We start from the raw sequence: 5162 nt of genomic DNA on the forward strand, positions 1-5162 counted from the left end.
TCAGCTCCCAGCCCTGCGGTGACGACACGCAACGACACTAATGACAGGCTACATGGCATTTAGAGCAGAAAGGTGTGACATGCAAGACCTCACACTTTCTGTCTCACACACACACACACACACAGCTGCACTGACACACAACACACACACACACACACATTTGCATACACACACCTCAGGGCCTGCCATTAATAACAGTTGACCTTTGCATGTTTAGGCTGTGAGATGATAGTAAAACAGAAGAACAGCACATCACACCTCCCTCCCTTCATCCCTCCATCTTTCTCTCCCTCAATCCTTCATCCCTCCCTCCATCTCTTTCATTTCTTCATTAGCCTTTTCCTTTCCTGTATCCCTTCACATTGTTGTTCTTTCTTTCCGCTCTCCTCACCTGTACATCCCTCCATGTCTCTTTAGGTGCTTCGGATTAGAGCGACCACCAAATGACAGATGTTATGGAATATTTAAGGTCGCTTTTGGCTAAGTGATGAGAACATGGACACCAAAATCATCCATGTATCTCCAGTTGATCATTGGCTGTGGTGCTCCATGCTAGCACTTTAGCATACACTATGTTGAGTGATAGGAGGCTCCATGCTAACGCTGTAGCATACACTATGTTGAGTGATAGGAGGCTCCATGCTAACACTTTAGCATACACTGTTGAGTGATAGGAGGCTCCATGCTAACACTTTAGCATACACTATGTTGAGTGATAGGAGGCTCCATGCTAACACTTTAGCATACACTGTTGAGTGATAGTAGCTCCATGCTAACACTTTAGCATACACTATGTTGAGTGATAGTAGTAGCTCCATGCTAACACTTTAGCATACACTATGTTGAGTGAGAGTAGTAGCTCCATGCTAACACTTTAGCATACACTATGTTGAGTGATAGTATTTTCCATGCTAACACTTTAGCATACACTATGTTGAGTGATAGTAGTTTCCATGCAAACACTTTAGCATACACTATGTTGAGTGATAGTAGTTTCCATGCTAACACTTTAGCATACACTATGTTGAGTGATAGTATTTTCCATGCTAACACTTTAGCATACACTATGTTGAGTGATAGTAGTTTCCATGCTAACACTTTAGCATAGCCTACACTATGTTGTGATAGTAGTTTCCATGCTAACACTTTAGCATAGCCTACACTATGTTGAGTGATAGTAGTTTCCATGCTAACATTTTAGCATACACTATGTTGAGTGATAGTAGTTTCCATGCTAACACTTTAGCATACACTATGTTGAGTGATAGTGGTTTCCATGCTAACACTTTAGCATACACTATGTTGAGTGACAGTGGTTTCCATGCTAACACTTTAGCATACACTATGTTGAGTGATAGTAGTTTCCATGCTAACACTTTAGCATACACTGTGTTGAGTGACAGTGGTTTCCATGCTAACACTTTAGCATACACTGTGTTGAGTGATAGTAGCTCCATGCTAACACTTTAGCACACACTATGTTGAGTGATAGTAGCTCCATGCTAACACTTTAGCATACACTGTGTTGAGTGATAGTAGTTTCCATGCTAACTGTGGCACCAATGATCTATTGGGGACACATGAATGATTTTGGTGTCAGTTCTCATCACTTATTCCTTTAACAGTACTGTAAGCTTATGGGATTGTCTCAGTATGTGATAACCAGTGTGTTCTGCAGTGAGTTTTGCCCCAAATTGTGCTGAAAACTCTCTATCTGTTTCTCTTTGCTAAATTCAAAGTGTTTTTTTGGCATTAAAGTTGAAAAAAAGCAACATAGCCAAACACACAAATCACTTTCCCTCGCTGTCTCTCTCAATACAATTGAAGTGAAAGCTTTATTGGGACAAAACATATTGCCAAATCCATTTCTCTGTCACTCTGCTGCCTCTCTCTCTCTCTCTCTCTCTCTCTCTCTCTCTCTCTCTCTCTTTTTGTTTCAGTCTCTCTCCTTTCTTTCTCAGTTCAATTAAAAACACAGGAAATCATCTCTGTCTTTATCTCTCCTCTGTTCGTATCTCTCTCTCCCGCTCTGTCTCTCTCCATGAGTAAATCTTTCCGTCCGGAGAGGTCAACGAACGACAGAAGAATGTGTCTTTTCTCTCTCTCTCTCTCTCTCTCTCTCTCTCTCTCTCTCTCTCTCTCTCTCTCTCCATCTGGTTTTCCGATCACTGTACCGAACCAGAACAGAAACCGAACATAAAAACTATAAGAGAGGACTGGCTGCTATCTTTGAAAAAGGTCAACGGGTAATCTGAGGCCACCCAGCTAAAACAACACACACACACACACACACACACACACACACACACGCACACACACACACGCACACGCACACAGTCCCCGAGGATCCATTTCCACCTCACCCACCCTCATTCCCTTTTTTTACAATCAGTTATTTTAATTCCTCCATCCATCCTTTCCCTTTTTATTTCTCACGTTCCCTCTCTCCTGCACCATCTCTCTCTCTCTCTCTCTCTCTCTCTCTGTGTATGTCTCTCCCTCTCTCTCTCTCTCTCACTCGTCAAGTGTTCGTCCCGCCTGCCAAGTTCCACTTGGTCTGTTTGGAAAAAAAACACAAAACAGTTTCTAATTTGGTATCAATCTGAAGAGTCCAGTTTCATCATTACCCTGTGTTTGTGTGTGTGTGTCTCTCTCTCTCTGTGTGTGTGTGTGTGTGTGTGTGTGTGTGTGTGTGAGTCGTTCTCATTTCATTCCCGTGGGATGGATGAGCTTTTTTGGCCACACACACACACACACACACACACACACGTTCCCACCCCCAGAATTACAATTGACAGAAATAGTTGTTCCTACGTTTGGGGCGATTCATTCACATCCTGTTGTCCGTGTAACATTAGTGTGGGCTGGATTTTTTTTTTACACCATGAGAATACATTTGTGGACATAATTTTTCTTTTGCTTTCTTACTCTCTTTCCAGAACTGAAAGTATAGTATTGAGTTGGTTTGAGAAAACCTGAAGCACTTCCTCATTTAGTCTAATATTGAGTCTTAAAGGGAAAATCCACCCTAAAACACTTGAGCTCTGTTAAAAAAAAACAATTATTGGTGATGTATCTTTGCATTTCTGGGCCCATTTAGTTGTTTGATGTATTTTTCCAGATGTTTCCAGCAGCTCCAGTGCAGTTTGATATGAGAAAATGTTTCAGGATGTAAAACATCAGCGGTAAACGTCAGGTTTTGGTGTCAGTCCCTCAGAATCAAAGAGCGAGGGCTTCTTCTTTCTAGAGCCGCCATTTTTGCACCGAGAGACGTTCAACAATCATACAGGGAGAAATCCATCGTAGAAGAGGAGAGAGACCAGTTTCTCCACCCACAGGAGCAGGAGAGAGACCAGCATGCACTGCAGCAGAGAGACATGTTGGGGTCTGAGTAAGGGGAGACTCACTTTTTCTCTTACTCTTACTCTGCTATCACTTTCTCTCTCTCCACCTACATGTAAAACCCACAGCTAGATGCAACAAGTTCACGTCCGTTCTCTGGGGGTTGTCGAACGGCATTATGGGAAATGTAGGAAACCACTAACTGCAGTAGAAGTAGACGAGGCAGGTTGAGGGAAAGTGGGTTCAACAAAAAAGTAAATGACAAAACTTCACCGCAACGTAACTCCGGTACAGACTGATGATGTGTAACGGTGTGAGAGGACCGGTGCCTGGCTCAGTGGCATCTTGGCAGCAGTTCACTGAGCGGATCGTTCCGGTTTCCCAGCTGTTCGGGGGGATTTGAACCGGCGACCTCGGGGTCACGAGCCTCGCTGCGTTCCCTCTGCTGCTCCCGCTCTCCGCACCCTGCTGTCCATTTGTCTTCTATGGAGATAAACTGGTGTTTACAGCACAGGCCGTGTATGAAGTCAACCATATCAAGATCATCCTGCACAGCCTGATGTGGTGTGTGTGTGTGTGTGTGTGTGTGTGTGTATGTGTGTGTGTGTTCTTGTATTTCCACATTCGGACCTCACAAGGATAGAAAGATGAGGAAAATCATCCAAAGTGAGGATATTTTTCCTACTTCTCTCTTTTTCAAATAGCTAATTTAGAATTAGGATTTGGGTTTAGGATTAAAATTAGAATTAGGTTAAAGGTTAAAGGTCAGCAAATGAATGTAGTCAGTGGAAAGTCCTCACAAGTACAGTAATACAAACCTGTAAGTGTGTATGTGTGTGTGTGTGTGCGTGTGTGTGTGTGAGAGAGAGTATTGGTAGGAAGAGGTTCTGTTGGCAGGATAGGAAGGAGTGTGTTTGTGTTGTGTCGATGTGTTTAAGGGTGTGTATGTGTGTGTGTGTGTGTGTGTGTGTGTGTGTGTGTGTGGAGGGGGGGTTTGAGGGTGTGTGTGTGTGTGTATGTAGCCATGTGTGTGTGTTTGCATGCATGCACATGTGTATCTCCAAGCGTGTGTGTGTAAGCTTGTGTGTGACTGTGTGTTGGTTTGTGCGTGTGTGAGAGTGTGTGTGTACATGTGTGTACGTGTATATGCACGCCTTAATGTGTGTGTGTGTGTGTTTGCACATACAGTATATGTGTGTTTGTGCATGTGTGACCTTATATGTTGCCGTATTTCTGTGTGTTCACATAAATACAGTATGTGGTTGTGGAAATGAGTGTATCAGGAGTGTGTGTGTGTGTGTGTGCATGTGTAGCGTGTGCATGTGTGTGTGTGTGTGTGTGTGTGTGGCAGGTGTTTTGCGTCACCACCCACCATCCATCAAGTCAAATAGGCGAATGACAGGAAGAACAAAAACAAATCCCTCGCTCCGACAAGAATAAACGACTGATGCCGACCAATGACAAGTGTTTATTGTGTGTGTGTGTGTGTGTGTGTGTGTGTGTGTGTGTGTGTGTGCTGGAGGGATACATGTATGTGTGTGTATGTATTTGTGTCAGTATGTATCTGTGTGTGTGTGTATGGGTGAAATTGAAAGAGAAGGACAAAGCAAATGTGTGTTTTTCTGTGTACAAATGTGTGTGTGTGTATGTGTGTTAGAGAGAGTGCGTGTGTGTGTGTGTGTTTGCGTGTGTGCGTGTGTGTGTGTGTGTATAAATGTGTGTGAGTGGGTGTGAGAGATGGAGAAAGTAGAATGGGGAGGTGTTTATTGCTTTACCAGTTCAGTAGGCAGGCGGGCACACACACACACACACACACACAC

This window comes from Centroberyx gerrardi, chromosome 23 (genome assembly GCF_048128805.1).
Source record: "Centroberyx gerrardi isolate f3 chromosome 23, fCenGer3.hap1.cur.20231027, whole genome shotgun sequence".
NCBI lineage: Eukaryota > Metazoa > Chordata > Actinopteri > Beryciformes > Berycidae > Centroberyx > Centroberyx gerrardi.